The sequence below is a fragment of the Narcine bancroftii genome, chromosome 2, assembly GCF_036971445.1.
Source record: "Narcine bancroftii isolate sNarBan1 chromosome 2, sNarBan1.hap1, whole genome shotgun sequence".
NCBI classification, from domain to species: Eukaryota; Metazoa; Chordata; class Chondrichthyes; order Torpediniformes; family Narcinidae; genus Narcine; species Narcine bancroftii.
In genome coordinates, this window is record NC_091470.1 from 145,675,699 (window position 1) to 145,694,593 (window position 18,895).

General features: G+C 43.7%; 2 long non-coding RNA genes across 6 annotated transcripts; one reads left to right on the plus strand and one right to left on the minus strand.

Moving 5' to 3' along the window:
• The first annotated feature begins 88 nt into the window (after positions 1 to 88).
• LOC138754318 (uncharacterized) lies at positions 89 to 11,356 on the plus strand. 2 transcript variants are annotated; one of them, XR_011351653.1, is made up of 3 exons: positions 89 to 720; positions 3,241 to 9,828; positions 9,946 to 11,356. It is a non-coding gene; the product is annotated as an uncharacterized lncRNA (long non-coding RNA). The 2 variants fall into 2 exon arrangements; XR_011351654.1 differs by having other exon boundaries at positions 9,771 to 9,828.
• Positions 10,984 to 17,641, minus strand: LOC138754317 (uncharacterized). Of its 4 annotated transcripts, none has more exons than XR_011351651.1 (4): positions 17,553 to 17,641; positions 16,260 to 17,158; positions 15,065 to 15,218; positions 10,984 to 12,099 (listed from the first exon to the last, which is right to left on the minus strand). It is a non-coding gene; the product is annotated as an uncharacterized lncRNA (long non-coding RNA). The 4 variants fall into 4 exon arrangements; XR_011351650.1 differs by having other exon boundaries at positions 17,472 to 17,589; XR_011351652.1 differs by having other exon boundaries at positions 16,260 to 16,363; positions 17,462 to 17,589.
• Between the last annotated feature and the right edge of the window lie 1,254 nt (positions 17,642 to 18,895).

Genomic DNA, 18,895 nt, shown 5'->3' on the forward strand with positions numbered 1-18,895 from the left:
TTAATATTAACCACCAGTTTATTGCTAAACGATATCAATGTACAAATGGAATCACTAAATCAATATTGGAACTGGGAAAATCTCAGTATACATATGAAAGTTTATTTAAGTGATTAAGTGCACATTGGCTTGTTTCCACATTGACCATTGGCACAGATATTCAATGTTTTTATTAACTTGCAGGATCTTGCCTCCAGAGACTTTGTAGGGAGGGAGCAGGTTAAAGAGAACAGGGGGAATATCTATGTTACGGTGGGGTCCACGATTGTCCAAGTCAAAAAAAAAAATAAGACTTCTGTTACCAACACAGAGAGAAATGGATTTGGCATGAAATGGGAAGAAATGTGGGTGAATTGTCCTTAGGTTTGATAGGGGTGCAGTTTGTTTCTGACGATCCGACACACTTGGGACCGGAAGTTTTTTGGTTGACTGGATTTTTTGGATAACTGAGGAATTGCTTTAAGCAGCCCGGTAGCATCAGCAGAATTCTTATATCAGTGGCAAAACAAGAAAAAACAATGGAAGGGTTTTCAAGCATAAAAAAACCTTTTAATTCTCACCAAAAAACATGATTTCTGCTTACAAAATGAGATAAATGTATAAAATGGTCTTTTTTTTAACTTTCAAAATTTCGGACAACTGAGAATTTCGGTTCAGTGGATTTTGGATGATCAGAAACGTACTGTAGACAAAATTGTGAGGAGTCTCGACAGAGTAAATGTAAGTAGTCTTTTTCCGATGAGATACAGAGAACATAGGCTTGGTATGAAAGGGGGAATTTGGAATTTCTTCACACAGGGCGGTGGGAGTGTGGGAATGAGCTGACGTGGTGAATGTGGGCTCAATTTTAACATTTGAGAAAAATTTGGACAGGTACATGGATGGAAAGGGTATGGAGGGCTGTGGACAGGGTGGGTCAAGACCAAAAGATAATCTTGCATAGAAGGGCCTATTTCTGTGCTGCAATGCTCTGTAGAAAGGGCAAATGAGACTGGAAAGGAACCTAAGGGGCAACTTTTCCACTGAGAAAATCGCCTACATCCGGAAAGGGCTGCCCGGCGTGCCTATGGAATGGGTACGGTTTCAACGGTGCAAAGAGCTGGACAGATGATGGATGGGAAGGGCTTTGAAGGATATGGACCAAATGCTGGCAAACGAGAGCAGACCAGAATCCGGACTTGGTCAGCAGGGATGATTCAGGCCTGTTCTGTGCTGTTTGACTCCAGATAGAAACTTGCAGTAAAAGTAATGAACTTGTTGAATTTTGGAGGAGTGCAGGAAATCGAGCAAATCCAGTGAGAGAACTGAGGGAGGAACTTTTCCACGTGAGCTCTTGTCCTTTCGGGCTTGTTAATTCAGTAGTTTCAGGGATGTGTTTTTGTCAGAGCCCTCTCTATGGTACTCCACCTGTACCACCAGCTCAGTTTTTCTCTTTTCTACCTGACCATTATTTATTTTATTAACTCATGTCAAGAGATTTTCAGCAAACTCCTTGGTGATCCATTGACTGTTGTCAGTCTGAACTACAAGTATGTTTATTATCATCTGACTGTACAAATACAACCTGACACAACAATGTCTCTCGACCACAGTACATAACACTCAACACATCTGATAATGATCAGATTTCAGATTTATTGTCAGAGAACAAACACAACCTCACATACAACCCTGAGATTCTTTCTCCTGCAGGCCCGGCAGAATTTTGAATGAACGATAGTGCAAAAAAACTACTCACAAAAAGATATGTATACAAAAGAGAGAAAGAAGTACTAACAAGGTGTCTAATACAGGAAATAAATATTAAATCACAAATAATATGGATAGTAGGTGTCCCTGATTGAGTTTGCCATTGAGAAGTCTAAAGGTGGAGGAGTAGCAGCTGTTCCTGAACCTGGTGGTGCGAGTCTTGTGGCACCGATACCTCTTTCCTGATGGCAGCAGCGAGAACAGAGCGTGTGCTGGGAGGTGTGGATCTTTGATGATTGCTGCTGCTCTCCGACGGCAGTGTTTCATGAAAATAGTCACAATGGTGAGGAGTAATATAGAGATAAGCATATGGATATAATTTTAAATAAATGTATATCAATATTTTGGAATGATTTACTTGGTTACAGGATACTGATCATCAATCACCCAGCCTGAGGAAAGAAGCTATTTCCCTGCCTGGCAGTCCTGAATTTGATGCTCTTGTATTAACACCTGGATGCTGCTTCCACACACGTCTTCCCCGAAATAGTTCCCTTAAGTCAAGACCTCAGAAGGTTCAGGCTTATTCGAGATAGAACAAGACATAGAAAGGGTAATAGATTGAATGCGAGCTGAGAATGGGAAAAATGTCGAGCTTGCAACATCTTGGAGCCAGGATTGGATGTGGGAGACATGGGGGAGTTCCAATCAGTACAGGATTTGGTCATGACGCCAGGAATGTTGTCTAGACAGGATGAAAATGACAAAAAAAAGGAGAAAAATAGGAAGTACAATGACAGCAGAATATTTCCAAAACTATAAATATTTATTGCTTGATAAAACACATTTCCCTTCCAACATGAATGTATTGTCTTTGTTCTACAAATGCACCCAGCATGTGCTCAGGTAAGACCTCACATGTAATACTGACCTTCCACATCACTCCTCAAGATAATTCTATTCAGTTTACAATGATTTGGTCCAAGTCTGCTTTCGTTGAAGATTCCAGATAATTATATTCCAAACAATGTCGTTTGGAATTGGCCCGTGTAATTTGGCATTCACTGAGTTCCAATTTTATTTTGAAAGTTCCTGCCCTTGTTTCCAAATCCATCAAGTTCAGCACAAACCTTTATCGCTGACGAAATCCTTCAGAAGTTCATGATTCGGACAAATGCAGGAGTCAGGTTGTGTGCAGGAAGATCCTGGGCGCAGAAGTGGGGGGGAAAATCCCCACATTGGAAGTGAAGAAAGACGCAGAGGAGGACAGTGTGAGACTGTGAGAGGCAGTTACATTGGAGAAGTGTGAAGTGATTCACCTTTGGCTGGAAGAATTAGGGTCGACAGTATTGACTGAGGCTCCTCAAGCTTGAAGACATCTTGAACCTCCCTGTCCTGCCCTGACCATAAACCACTCCACGACCAGAGATCAGGCTGCACTTTTGCAATGTCACACTTTTATTTCCACTCTCTGCAACTGTGAATATTTATCTCTCCTTTTATCTTCTTAAAAGACTATTATTTTTACATTTATTTTCTGCTTATTATCAGTGGTATCGTTCACTCTGCAGCAAGCAAGAATGTCCGTGGATTTGTGCATTGTACTTGCATATATGACAATAACTTCTCCTCATCACCTCTGGCAGTGCTAGAGGGTGCCGAAGAACAGAGGGACCTGGCAGTGGCTGTATGTAAATTTTTGTTAGTGCTGTGTTGAGAATGATTGGTGAAGCATCCAACGTGGTCCTTGATCAACGGAGGAAGACATTTGAAAATCAAGACCTACTAGGCAACCATGATGCCTGTCCTTCAGTACGTTTCTGAGTCTTGGTCGACCGGAAGCAAGTGTTTGAAAGATGGCACCGGCACCATCCTTGCAACATCATCCTAATCCACTGACAGAGATTCATGAATCAACAGCAGTGTCCTCTCTCGGGCCAACGGGCTCAGCAGTGAAATCCCAATTCCACCTCGAGGTGCTGTCTGGCCTGCTAAATTCCTCCAGCAATTCTTGGTTTGCTCCCAAATGCATGTGATTGGGTTCCCTTGGCATCCCAAAAGAAATGTATCACAAGAAAAGGTGAAAGTGGAGAATGGGAAAAATTCAAGGATGCAATTGGAAAAAAAAAACATCCCATTCCCACAGATTCTTGACACGAAGCCTCAGAAAGAGTAGAGGAAGAATTTGTGCTGGCAGTGAGAATGTCAAGCCATGCATCAGGAGCACAGAGCAATAAGTGGTCATTCTGCCTCGCCCGCAAGAAAAAGAATCAGGGTTGGATGTGATGTATGTACTCTGATAATGAATCTGAAACCTGAGCCTTGTGTAAATGGGACATCCAGTACAGCTGGGTGATCATCAGACTCTTGAGTCTGCTTGAAACCAGTTGCACGAGCAGCGCAGTGAGATGACTGTGAGGGAATATTGCTGACTGGCACCAAATGACCACAAGAATGAGACACACTGCAGGCAGCTGGACGATATGCTGTGGGACACGCTGTTCCCCCGGAACAGTTGATGCAAGACTTTTTTGGCAAAGAATCGCAGCCTTGTGCCATTGTGCATGTGGGCGTTGAGGGGCTGGGTCTGGTGGTTCACAGACACAAAATGAAACCATGTCGTCACTGTTAGAGAAGGAACACTAAGCAGACATGCAAATGTTCAGGCGAATGTGAATGATTTTCTTGGGATGACCACAGGGATAGTGGACCTCCCTCAGCATTGTCCCTCTCCAGTCCGAATGTGAATGTTCACCTTGCCCCTGTTTGTGGTTTGCACCAAACTATTTTTTGCCTGCAAAGTATTTTATCTTCTCCAAATGGTGTTGGAAACGTTGACAAGGCCTGGAGGAAATTTACACTGGAGGGAATTTTTTAAAAAGACATGAATTGTGACCAGGGCCAGTGTTCTTGCCCTCTCTGTGGGTGATGCATCAGTTCTAGTTTTTAGACTGCAGGAATTTGAGACAATCGAGGAATTTTGCCGCTACACAGGCAGTCTAAAAAGGAATGTGCAGGAATTTGGAGTCAATTCCTGCCCCGCGATTGATCCTGCAGGACTTTTTGGAGGAAGCCAGAGTCGTACAGGAAAATTAGTTGATAGTCACCCATTCGACTGCATGTCCATCCACCCCGGGACTGTTGAACTTGGGTACCTGCAGTCCAAAATTGTGGTCCGTGTGAATGACCACACAGGAAGGAATTATTTTAATTTTTTCAGGGTTCACCCCCCCCCCCCCCCCCCACCCCGACATTGCATCGAAAAAACATTACTGTGTACCAGCCAACCGTCTGCAGAGGGAGTCGGAATCCGGGGAGGTGGAGCCAGGTGCAGGAAGCTTTCTTTTCCTTTATATTTATATTTGCATTCTTCAAGTGTCTGATCCACATCCTGTTCTGCATGCCACTAAAACACACCAGCTGCAAATGTCAGTGGAAATGACCAAATGCACTACACAAATGCTGTCGCCAAAAAAGCAACCTTGAATGGCAAGTTTCCTCTGCTGGGCGAATGATATATTTCAGTGAAACACAAAAGTCTGCAGATGCAGTGATTGCAGTCAAAGTACAGAAATGACGGAGGAGCTCGGCAGGTCTCGCAGTGCCATCGGAGCTGAAGCTCGCCACACGAGGAAGGGCGTGGGCGCGAAACGTCAGTAATATAGACTGAACTGCAGATTCTGGGGAAGTGATTTTGTTCACTCTAAAAATACAATGTCCAGAGTTAAGTCATTGCACAAATGCAATTCTGTGCATGTGAGAGAATTATTCTGGTTGGTTGAACTCTGTGACGTTTATTCGGAAATGCAGATCAGTGGGATATAGCTTGACTTGCTCATGACCCTGACTCCCATTGCAGAAAAGCATTGGTTTTAAAATTCTCAATTTTCAAATCCCTTCACACTTGTATCCCTCCTGATTTCTCCAACCAACTCCAGCCTTATAATTCTCCATGATATATAGAGCAGGGAAGCAGGCCATTAAGCCAAACCTATCCATGAGCTGTCCCATTTACCTGTTTTGGTCTATGTCCCTCCAAATTTTTCCTCTCGACAACCAGTTTCCATTAATTGCCCTTCCCTCCCCCCCCCCCCCCCCCATCTTCCTCACCCTGTTTCCATTCCTCTGGATCTTTCTCTATTCCTTTTCCTTCCATCTCCTTTCACAGAGATAAAATCAATTCTCCTCTCTCCTCTTATCATATCCACCTTTTGTTGGCCTGGGCTCCACCCCCTCCCACTGTTAGCCTGGGCTCCTCCCCACTCCCACTGTTGGCCTATGCTCCTCCCCCTCCCACTGTTGGCCTGGGCTCCTCCCCCCTCCCACTGTTGGCCTGGGCTCCTCCCCTCCCACTGTTGGCCTGGGCTCCTCCCCTTCCCACTCTTGGCCTGGGCTCCTCCCCCTCCCATTCTTCCCCTTTTCCTGTATTTTTAAACTCCTAATTGAGAAGGGCTCAGGCCTGAAATGGGGGTAATTGATTGTTACCTGCTCTGGACACAGCGAGACTGGCTGAGTTCCTCCAGCATTTCTGTGTGTTTATAGATTTCAGAGTTAATAGATTTTGTCGATGTGAAGTTTATAGGTCTCTTGTTTATGATTTGTCATTACGGAGATGCCTTGACTTCCTGGAAAATGTTCATGATGCAAAATCTTGGAAATCAAAACTCTAGATAGCATGCATTTTCGTGCAGTGTACGCTGTGCTCTTCATTACTCCAAGAAATAACCTCGTAAATCATAAATCTGTAAATCACATGTTTATTTGTCAAGGGAATTCTCGGGCAAAAACTGAAATAGCAGAGGAAATGCCAGGGATCTGTGGACAGAGAAACCAAGTTAATATTTCAAGTTAAAGATCATCGGTCAGAGTTGGAGACTCTAAAATTCTCCATTATAGAAGCCCTTTTCTCCCAAACCCTCCCCAAAACCCTTTAAGAAAGTAGAGAAGGGTGATGGAAGGTTTGTTGTAAAGAATGATGGTGAACAACAATGTGAACCCTATGACAGTCAATTGCCATGTACAGTAGTGCCATGCACAGATGCATGGACATTCTCAATTTCAGCATCCATGCAGGTAAGTCAGCGGCAAGTGGGTCGCAATGGAACAGCTAATAGAGCTACAAGTCTACAGGAGGTGTCAGTAGTTACAACCGAAACAGAGGTAGCAACATTTGTCCAGGTCACATTTTAAAACTCTTGATCTGTGGCTGGGATTGGCTAAATTCCTATGGAGCGATGGCATGTTGCTCTTTTACCTTGAACCAAGCTTCACTGGGTCAGGGTCTGAGATTACCGTCAGGGCGGGACTGGGGAATTGATATGATGATCCACCAAGCTTGCGGACTGACTGGAGAGCAAGTGTCTCCAAAGTGATCACTCAACATTCGGTCTCCTGAGCACAGAGGAGCTCACTTCAAGAGGAAGGAATGTCGACATCAGGTTGGGAATAGGTTCAAGTGGCTGAATCCCCTGGAAGGAGATCTCTGATTTCTCGCATCTGCTGTGTTTTATCAAGGCTGCACTTTCTCCACAATTTGATAGATCCAGGTTTGAATGAATAAAAAAGTGAGAGTACTGGAAACTCTCTATTGGCCAGACAGCATCTGTGGAAGGAGAAATTCTGATATTTTGAGCTGGAGGCCCTTCCTCAGAACCTGGAGAGGAGAAGTTCCCAAGGTTGCAGAGATGTTGGGGATGAGGAAAGTGACAGAAGAAAGGAACAAGGTGAATCCAGGGTTGATGTGGGGAGAAGTCTCCGTCAGTGGGTTAATGGCAGCAGTTAATGCAAAACAAATAAGGGTCATTTGTTGCAAAATGAAGGGATTTTTGTCACAGTTTGTAGAATAGAGGGAGAGGAATTGAGGGAATTTCATTGACAAGGGAAGGCACCAGAGTGCAGTGGGTGACTGGAATGTATGGCTGTGGGTGGAGGAGGGGCATTTTAAAAGACATCGAGGGTGATGGGTTGTGATTGGGGAAAGGGTTCGATTGATGTGGAGTGGGGTGATGGAGGTCGGCACAACATTGTGGGCTGAAGGGCCTGTACTGGGTTGCACCCTTCTCTGACCATGAAAAAGGACTCAATTTATCTTTTCACCAGTGAAAACCAGAAGGCATTGATGCCAATCAAAACTTACCACCCAGCTTCACCCCAACAGCTGGGGTATATTCGGATTCACAGAGCCCATGACTGAGGCAGCCTCCCTCCTGTTTCAGATTTACTTACAAAAATCTGGGTCCGATGTTTAACAAAGTTTTCAAAGAGGCCACTGGTCCGTGCCCTGCTGAGCAGGCAGTGCTGCTGGGGGTGAAGATGAGGCAGTTGGATAATGGGTGCACACAGTCACCACACCCACTGCTGGGATCTCAACCACAGAAGATATAGGTCACATTTCTCCATTGCCATTTCCCTGTGAAGGCATCCTTCAGTCGTCACGGTTTAGTTGGCAGGACATCTCTCGACTCCAGACCATTTTGACAGATTTTTTAAAATTATATGCAGCAAAAGGTTTCTGTGCAAAATCAGAGTTCATTTGTGCAGATTCGTTTCAGAAAGTATTTCCGAGGAAAAACCAATAAAACGAAACAGCATTGTCTGCTTTTGGAAAGTTAATGAGGCCTCAATTGCCAATCGTTTCTGCAGGAGTGGCAGTTCATTCAACAACGCTGGTCATTTACGAGCACACTTTGGCTGATGTTGATATTTTTAGACAGCTTCTTGCAACAATGCTTTTCAGAATTAATTGTTATGAACAAAACAGACAGATAAAACTTGCCATCAGGAAGACGGGTTGAGAGTTGTGTAACATGAATCAGTTACACGGACACCTTTCCTGATCTGCAGGTATGATTCTCCAACTTCCACTGTTCCCAGAAACACACACGGAGTCAGACATCCAGAACTGCTGGAAGGCCATCGGCTTGGTGAAAGACCCACTTTCCTGAAAATTGGTCTTTCAGCACATGGTGCGGGAATACTGCTGACTGGCACATTCCAGGCTGCAGGAGAATGTGCTGAGGTTCACCACGGCCTATGGGGAAGGATCCCGGCCATTGACAGGTTGAGACTGAGGGGAAGCCCCTCAAACAATGGATGTGGGGGTGGGGGAGTGACAAGGTGCCATAGGGGTGGCAACAGTGTCAATACAAATGAATGAAACATAACATGATGGGAATGTATGGATATAAAACTAAGGGTGGGAAGAGAATTTGAACGGTTTTCCTTTTGTGGATAATTTATTGTTAAATAAATTTTTTTTGGGGTTAGCATGTTCAAAACCACTCACCTGGATTCCTTGATCAGTATCTCCCTTTCAACTGCAGAAGATGCACAAACTTGAAAACACAGACCTCCAGTTTTGATTCTTTTCCGCTGTTATCAGACACTTAAGTGGATCTCTCACCGGTAAACGATGATGTCCCTGCACTGGTTCTTTTAAACAACACTTTATCTGGACCTTGCAAGATGTTTTTATACTTTTCTCTCTCCACTGCATTGATTGGAACACTCCTCGCAAGATTGTTGTTTCATTTATTTGTATATTATTGCACATCCTGGATAGCAGGCAAAATGAAGCATTTTTCCTGTGTCTCAGCACACGCAACTTTAAACAATTCAATTCACGGTCCACAGCAGGAGAATTCAGGACGGCACTGAGAACCTTGAGTCCCTGTATTGGCAACAGATAAAAGCCCAAGTCCCACCTGCCGACGGACACACCCAGCCCTCCCAAGTCATCTGGGAGAGAGTCCGTGGGTCTCCAGATAACTTGAGCGGAAGCGAGTCCTCCTTCATTCCAAGGGACTCCCAAAGAAAAGTGTAAACCACTTCAATCCAGGGTTGGCAGTTGAAAGTCATTTCAGAGGTAAAATTACCTCTGTACTGGGGGTTGTAGGTTAATTGGGTGTAATTGGCCAGCTCAGGCTTGTGGCCTACAATAGCTTGCTGCTCTGCTGTCTATGTGAAGTTTTAAATTTTGCATTTGAATGAAAGTCAAGGGTGTGAATGAATGATAGTTCCCCAAGCATACAAAGACTTGCTGAACAAAAAAAAAGAGTAATCCTGCTTTCTCTGTTTGGCAGTGAACCAGGAATGGACCTTCCTCAAAAGTCGATTGATAAAAGAAATATTCAGTTTAGGGTGAGTGTTAACCCTCACATCGAAACCAATCTTTGACCCAACAATTTCACATATCTATCGCCTGCTGCCTCCAAAATCTCAGCTCCATTTCTGACATCCTGATGATCCACTTCACAGTCTCCCTATCGTTGGTACTCCTCTGTTCAGAAGAACTCGAGGACATAGCTTCAAGATTCGGGGGAGTCGACTTGGGACGGAGGTAAGGAGGTCTCTGAAGACGCCATCCTGGGGCACAAGGCAGCTGGCACTGACGAGTACTTGGTGTAAAACGGGGAAGTCTGCAGACGTTGGAATTGTAGCGCCACACACAAATGTGCTGGAGAAACTCAGCAGGTTGCACAGCATCCATAGGAAGAAAAGAATCAGGTTTATTTTCATGAACGTGTGTCACAAAAATTGTTGTTTTGCGACAGCAGTATTGTGCAGATCAACGTGCAAAATTACAATAAATTATAATCCTGCAAATACATAAATAATGTGGGTTTTTTAAAAAGTGAACTTTCTGTCTGGCAGAGGGGAAGAAGCTATTTCTGTCATGTTGGGTACATGTCGTCGGGCTCCTATACCTCCTTCCTGATGGGAGCAATGAGGAAAGGGCATGTTCTGGGTGGTGGGGGGTCATTGATGACGGAGGCTGCTTTCCTGAGGCACTGCCTCTGAATATTATCCCTAATGGGGTGAAGGCCAATGGCCAAGATGGTGCTGGCCGAGGTTCCAACACTTTGAAACCTGCTCCTGTCCTGGTTAACCAACGTTTCAGGCCTGAGCCCTTCATCAAGAGAGAGGCAAAAAAGCAGACGGGTGTCAAAATAAAAAGATGGAGGGAGAAAGGGGCTGGGAGAGCCTAGGCTAATGGATAATTGGCATCTCCCACCAAGTTGATGGGACACAGACCAGAGCATCATCGAAACAGGCCCTTCTGATCTGTGCCGACATGCCCACATTAACGAAAATCTCCACTTTTTACAGTACATGTGATTCCAATCCCTCAATTCCCTGTTCATTCACCAATCTAGAAACATCTTTTTTTTTAATTTTATTTTTCACACTATGAACCATATTGACCAAAATACACATAAACATTTCCCTCTTGAATATACACAGTGTCATTTTCTCCCCTTTTCCCCCTCCCTTCCCACCCCCCTCCCCACCCACTAAACGTTCAACATATACAATACATTAAACCCATTAAACAATGTCATCACACAATGAAAATAAACAAGAAAATTGTGTCATCTACTTTTACACACTGGGTCAGTTCATTTTGTCTTCTCATTCTGTCATTTTAGGTGGTGGAGGTCCGCGGTAGGACCTCTCTGTTGCGTTCCATGTACGGTTCCCAAATTTGCTCAAATACTGTGATGTTATTTCTTAAATTATATGTTATTTTTTCCAATGGAATACATTTATTCATTTCTATGTACCATTGCTGTATTCTCAGGCTATCTTCTGATTTCCAGGTTGACATTATACATTTTTTTGCCACAGCTAAGGCTATCATAATAAATCTTTTTTGTGCTTCATCCAATTTGAGGCCTAATTCTTTACTTCTTGTATTACTTAGAAGAAAATTCTCTGGTTTTTTGGTATGTTATTTTTTGTGATTTTATTTAATACCTGATTTAGATCTTCCCAAAACTTTTCCACTTTCTCACATGCCCAAATTGCATGTACTGTTGTTCCCGTTTCCTTCTTACAGCGAAAACATCTATCTGATACTGTTGGGTCCCATTTATTTAACTTTTGGGGCGTGGTGTATAGACTGTGTAACCAATTATATTGTATCATGCGTAACCTCATGTTTATTGTATTTCTCATAGTTCCAGAGCATAGCTTTTCCCATGTTTCATTCTTTATATTTAGATCTTATTCCCACTTTTGTTTGGGTTTACAGTTTATTTCCTTGTTCTCTTTCTCTTGCAGTTTGATGTACATGTCTGTAATCTTCTTTCTTTTTTGGCTTGGCTTCGTGGACGAAGATTTATGGAGGGGTATGTCCATGTCTGCTACAGGCTCGTTGGTGACTGACAAGTCCGATGCAGGACAGGCAGTCACGGTTGCAGCGGTTGCAAGGGAAAATTGGTTGGTTGGGGTTGGGTGTTGGGTTTTTCCTCCTTTGTCTTTTGTCAGTGAGGTTGGCTCTGCGGTCTTCTTCAAAGGAGGTTGCTGCCCGCCGAACTGTGAGGTGCCAAGATGCACGGTTAAAGGCGATATCGGCCCACTGGCGGTGGTCGATGTGGCAGGCACCAAGAGTAATCTAGAATCTGTAATCTAGAAACATTTTGAAGGATACTATCATGTCTGCTTCCACCATGACAACAGGCAGCCTCTTCCAAGGACCTGCCACTCTCTGTGTAAAGAAGAAACTTTTCCTGCATAGCTCCTTTAAACATTTCTCCTCTCAACTTAAAAGCATGAATGCTACATTTGACATTTTTACCCCAGGGGAAACAAACTCTGCCTGCCCAATCTATGCCTCTCTCAATTTTATAAACTTCCATCAGTTCACTGCCTCAGATTTTGACTCTCCAGGGTTAACAGCCCAAATTTGTCCAATCTCTCTCAATAACTCATACCCTTTAATCCAGGCAACATTCTGGTAAATCTTTCCCCTTTCCAAAACTTCCACATCCTTCCAGTCATTGGGACTAGGATTGCTCGAAATGCTCCCAAGTGCAACTGAACCCATATTTTATATTGCTGCGGTGTGAGCTTCTTTCATACTCAGTACCTCGCTCTTGAAGCCATGTGCCTTCTTTACCAACCACCTCATCGACTTGAGTGGCCACTTTCAAGGATCTATGAAATCACAGGTCCCTCCAGGTGACATATCCCTCGAGGATAGTGTAGCAGTTAGTCCAACACTAATACAATACCAGTGACCCGGGTTCAAATCTGACACTGTCTGTAAGGAATTTGTAAGTTCTCTCTGGAATCAGCTTTTACCATGCTGCAAATAAATTTTTAAATTAAAAAACATGGCTGATTTGCGTGGAAGCCCTGGTCCTTGATGGTTTGAAATGGCTGAGTGGCACTGAGAACCTTTTACATGGGAGTGGGCAAACTCAGGGAAAATGACAGGTCACCATGTCCTGCAACAACCTCTGGCCACCCGACTGCATGCCCTATGGCAACTTCCCACCTGCCGATGCATCAGTGGTTCCCGACTTGGTCTCAACAGCCACATCAAAGCCCACAAAACAAATCGTTGTGGTCAACCTAAAATAAAGGGACTCCGTTCAATATTCAATTGAATGTGAGTCCAATGCTCTGAAGGTTTTGGAAATTTGTCAAATTTCTTTAGAATGTTGGTAACATCATGGTTGGAGGATTATAGAGAAAGGAGCTGAGATATGAGTGGAAAGGGTGGAGGGTAACTCTCTGAGAGAAGGAGGAAGGGAACAGGGTCGGGAGCTGGGGGAAGGGAGGCTTAGGGGCTGGCTCGTAAAAGTCTTTAGCACCAGGCCTCAACGTGATTAGTTGCTGTTCATTGTTGATTTTTTGTGGAGTGCTCTGAAGCTGGTTAAATTTAAATTTAGACATACAGCACGGTGACAGGCCATTTTGGGTCTTGAGCCCATGCTGCCCAATTATACCCAATTTGACCTTCTGACATGCAGTAAATAACTCGAGAGTCTGCATCACTGATCTTCAGGCTTTTATTCACAATGGTCCACAATGGTCAGGAACCTCATCCTGTGCCATGACCCAGGCTTTCTGGGGAAGGGTCAAGGTGTTAGAGGCTTTAAACAAGGTCAAAGTGGGAGGAGCCACACCTACAACCCTGATGCATTTCGAATGGTGAGAGGAAATTAGAGACTCCATGGAAAATCCATGCAGAAACGGGCAGAACGTACAAACTCCTTACGTGGGATTTGAACCCTGGTCCTGATCGCTGGCGCTGTAACAGGGTTGCGGTAACCGCTACACTAACCCTGTTGGATCTATTAGCATTTTTACGTATAAACTTTTGAATTATTCAAAAAAAAAAATGAGCATACTAATCTCCTGATGTGGCTGTTTAAAACGAGCACTTTTACACAACCTTCCTGTGTTGCGGAGTTTGTTGGAGGGGGAGAATCATATTCATTAGGCTTGTTCCTTATAGAGTGGCTGCGGTCAATTTGCACTGCAGCTGCTCCGTAAAAACTTGCAGGGGTCCCAGTCGAAAAATTATGGGGTGGAATTTACAGAATAAATTCCGTCTCGACATTTTTACACTGCCACAGGAGCAGGAAATTCCCTGAAATGTTCTTCTCTTCAGCAGCTGTGTAAAAATGCCCATTGTTCCCAGAGAAGGAACACCTCAGGGTGTCCTTCAGTGATGTGCCAGACAGCTTTGTGGAATATAATCAGTCTCCCAGACAATGTTGTTTGGAAACTAAACCGGACACACAAACCATTGGTTTTTGAGCCAAAATGGGCATTGCATACTTACAAGATTCAGGATTTTTACAGTAATTGTCTTTGGTTGAACTGCAGGTCAATGTTTTTTTTAAGTCTTTCCTTTGAAGACATTAATTTTAACCAGTAGCGAGGTTGTTCAGAGTAAATGAGGTTTGTTTCTTGCTGCAAACATTTTTGAAAAATAATAATATCCATTTTTTTTTAAAAGCAAAGTTTTGGATTTCTACAGGACCCCCCAGGATATTCCAAAGCTATTTTTTGTCCTTTCCTGTGACATTGAAGGAAACTATTTAGTTTGTTGAGTTATGCTCTTTCATGGTACAATTTTGTTCTAGCACTTATTCTCCCTCGAACTCTGTTCCATATTTCCATCAAATGTCCCCCAGGTTTACCATGCACCAGGGACAATGTTCCAGAGAGTGAAACACGAAAGTCTGCAGATGCTGTGATTGCAGGGAAAAAACAGAAATGTTGGAGGAACTCAGAAGGTCTCCTAGCGACCAGAGGAGGTATAATTAACATTTCATTTCAGCGGCCAATTAACCTCCCAGTGGCCACCCATTTCAATTCTCTGCCCTGTTCCCTTGCTGACATATCTGTCCATGCATAGCCTGACTGAGACCACCCACAAACTGGAGGAACAACACCTCATCTTCCATTTGGAAACCCTCCAACTGAATGCTATTAACATTGACTTCTTTGGTTTCTGTTCGAACTCCCCCCTCCCCTCCCCCACATCATCTTCCCTCTGTCTCCTTTACTCCAGCTCTGTCCCTCTCTCTTCCCTTTTCCCTCTGTCTCCTTTCACAGACTCAAAATCATTTCTCACATTTACTTTGATATCCAATTAATGCCTATTGCTTGTTGGTCTGGACTCCACAGATGCTGTGTTTCTTCACACTTGAGGAAGGCCCAGAATGTCAGTCACATATCTCTACCTCCGATACACGCTGCGAGACCAGCTGAGTTTCATCCAGTCGGCCCTGCACACACAGGACATAAAGGTTTAATTTCCAAGATATTCAACATCAACTCTCAGAAGTATGTTTAAATCAATTGGTTATTGGCATGGATCCAATGGATTTGAGTACATCTGAATTCCAGATTGGAGGCACCATCAGTGAATTCAGATTTGTTCTGATTGGAGCACAACAGCCTGTTCCAGTCAGGATTGGAAATGGGGAGGAGCCAACTTGACCTCTGAGATTTAGTTTGAAACCCTTCTCCTTCCTGTGTTGTGAGATGGCATGATTGGATGTAACAATGCTGGGTCGGAGTGCAGTGGGATTGGAAGGAGAAACTGCGGAGGTCCAAAGTCTGCTGATGGACCAGATAAAATACACATGGAAAAGGCTCTTCAAAGGTTCAATTTATATTTAGACATACAGCGTGGTAACAGGCCCTTCCGGCCCACAAGCCAGTGCCTCACAATTAAGCCCAATTGAACCACAACCCCCCAGTACGTTTTGAAGGATGGGAGGAAACCCACACAGACACGGGGAGAACGTACAAACTCCTAACAGGCAGTGCTGGATTCAAACCCGGTTCGCTGCTGCTGTATCAGTGTTGTGCTAACTGCTACGCGAAACTTCAGGGTTTTCTTGGTGAGTGAGCTCAAAGCTCTGGAATGACTTGCCTCCTATTTCTTTATGAAGCTCACTCAAGCCTGTCTGAAGTTCCTGACTCCCTCATTTGATTTAGTGCTTTGTTTCAATAATGCCAGAATATCAAAGGCTATGGAGAGAAGGCCGGACAGTGGGGATGAGTGGGAAAATAGCCTTAATGGGCTGAATATTTCTGCTCCTATGTCTTATGGTCTTAATATTAATCGGAGGGCTATTGTTTATTGCTTGATTCAAAATGCCTTCAGACAATGGTGATGAGCTTTTTGAAAGACTGTTGCACAGGGAGTTTCAGGATTTCGACCCACAGGCCGTGACGACAAGCGAAGACTCTGCAATCATCCACTGACACACAAATCCTCTACATTTTTATCCCTTTGGAAGTTTAATGGACATCCTCACCTTCCTGTTTCAAGCTCTCCCATTTTTGCAGCTCTAAGGTTGTTCCATGTTACTTGCCTCGACGTGGTGAAGTATCTTGCATCAGTCTGAACCCCACACCTTGACTTTGTGAGAGACAATAGAATATAGGAAGTAAAGCTAGTATGAATGAAATAAGGAATAACTAGATTAGATTAGAGGAAGTTAAGTAAGTGCTGAGTAGGGATGAATTCCGATAAGGATGAATTCCGATAAGATGTGAGGAAGGATTTTGCAAGTATAATAGAATAAGGGGATAGAAAGAATTAGCAAGTTCTGCATACTGGACTTACAAGGACTTACTGGGGGTTGAGATGTGTGAATAAGGACAAAGGCAGATTCATGAATAAGGAAAATGACATGATGGGACCCAGATAGGATACCCCATGGTCTTTCAAGTTTACAGAAACTGCACGTTGGCAGACAGAATTACCAAATGCCAAACCAATCCAGGAGGCAGAAGAATGTTAAGGGGGTGGGGGGGGGGGGGTGGTTATCTCTACACTGAAATGAACTGTATAAAAGTTGGGTGAGCCCCAGTATGTGTGTGTATTCCCATGGTAAGGGGAAGCACCCAACTTTGCACTGTTGTACAATAAATGTTCTTTGTTCTCAATTTTTGTCTCGAGCGAAATCTGTGAAGGTACTTCTGTTTCTCACACCACTGAGCTTTGATACTAATGTCATTGAGTCGTACCCCAGTAGTCCGCTGCACGAACAAGTGAAGTGAAACATTTCATTGGGGTGGGGTGGAATCTCAGGGGAGGTTTTGAGACGCATCGAGCCCATGCCAGATCTCTGCACACTTCTCCTTTTCCTTGGGTGCCTGTCCACCAAGACTCGAAAGGCCTGGATTATTCCATTTCCACATCACATCCACTCTGCATAAAAAGGAAATTAAAAACGAGAGTTTCCAAACACTGAAGTCAAAACACAATGCTGGAGAAATGGTCAAACAGTGTCCTTTATATAGCAAAGGCACATCACCAACATTTTGGACTTGAGCCCTTCATTAAGGTGTGAGTAAAATGTCGGCAGGCGCCCAAGTTTTGCTCATTCCTTGTTGAAGGACTCATGCCCAAAATGTTGGTGACGTATATTTATCTTTGCTGTATCAAGAACACTGTTTGACCTGCTGAGTTTCTCCAGCAGTGTGTTTTGACTGCATAAAAAGGAATTCCCACCTCAATCTACCTCCCCGTTCTCCAAATGTTTTGCCCGTTTCTTAGAACTTGCATCCCCAGATCCACGGTGCGTGTCCCTCTCTCCAGTCACCTGAACAGTAAAGCAGGTCATTCATCGAGCAGTAACTTTGTTCTAGGCACAGCTGATTCCACTTAAAACAGCAACAACCAACCTCCGTCATTCTGGTATGCAACAGATGAGTCACCTTGGGCATTTTAGGCAATGAACTCCAGACTTTACTTACACGCCAAAGCATTTCCACTTGATCTTTAACCAGCAAGTATAATTTTGTGTTTATTTGCATCTTGTTAATTCGTCCATTTCCAGATCATTAACATTTCTTTTTTCCACTACACAAATAAATCCATTGGGGAATTCTGGAGAAAGTTCTTTGCAGGGAGGATGGTTTGAGCATGGAGCTTGTTACCTCACAGTGAGAACAGTGACCTCCATAATTTGTCAAAGACATTTTTTCCTTTATTTACCCCTGTGCTCCACAGTTTTAAATTTGTAATTAAACAATTCATGTGATTAAAGTGCTCATTCCAGATTTGATTCAAGGTTATTTGTCTTCATTTCCTTTTGACCATGTAGAAATTGCAGCACTTTTTATACATAGTCCTTCCATTTCAGGGCACCATGGTATTTGAGACATAGCAGTGTTCTGTATATAAAAATAGCCATGTTGGATATCACTTGCATACAAAGACTCTTTGAAGTCTATGGACACTACAAGATGCTGAGTATCTTCTCTGGTGATACTCTGCCAGGCCTCCACTGGAGTCCTCTTCAGCTCCTGCTTATTTCAGGGCTTGTCTCTTTAAGTTTTCTCTGAGCATCTGGAAGGCATGGTCAATTGGATTTGGATCAGGGGACTGATGAGCATGGAAGGATTTTCCAGTGTTTAGCTCCTTTGCAGCTTCTGCAGATTGGTGTCAGATGAAGCTAGAGTTTGGAGGCATTTGTGCAAATTTGAGCAGATGTTTCTGTTGACCTCAGAATTAATTTTGTTACTGCCATCAGCAGTTGGACATAATGTTTGGGACATTTGGCTTCACAGGTGTTTGTGAGTCTTCAGGGATGTTTAATTGCTTCATTGGTCCAGGTATAAGGGAGCTAGGCTTGCTTCTCAGCTTTCGATCACATTTGGAGTCTGCAGTTGCCATTTTACTACATGAGGACCCAAGTTGTGCCAACAAAAGTCAAAGAAGCCATAAAGTGACATTCCCCAAACCTGAGGATGACAAAAATCAACTGTTTGGTGACCTCAGTAATCGAAGGAAAACCCCCATTGCTGATGACAGAAGAATTCTCATCATAATGAAGAAAAATCCCCAAATGTCTGTCCAAAAGATCAGAAACTCTCTTCAGGAGACCGTTGTGGATACATCAATGACGAATGTCTGCAAAAGACATCATGACAGAAATATAGA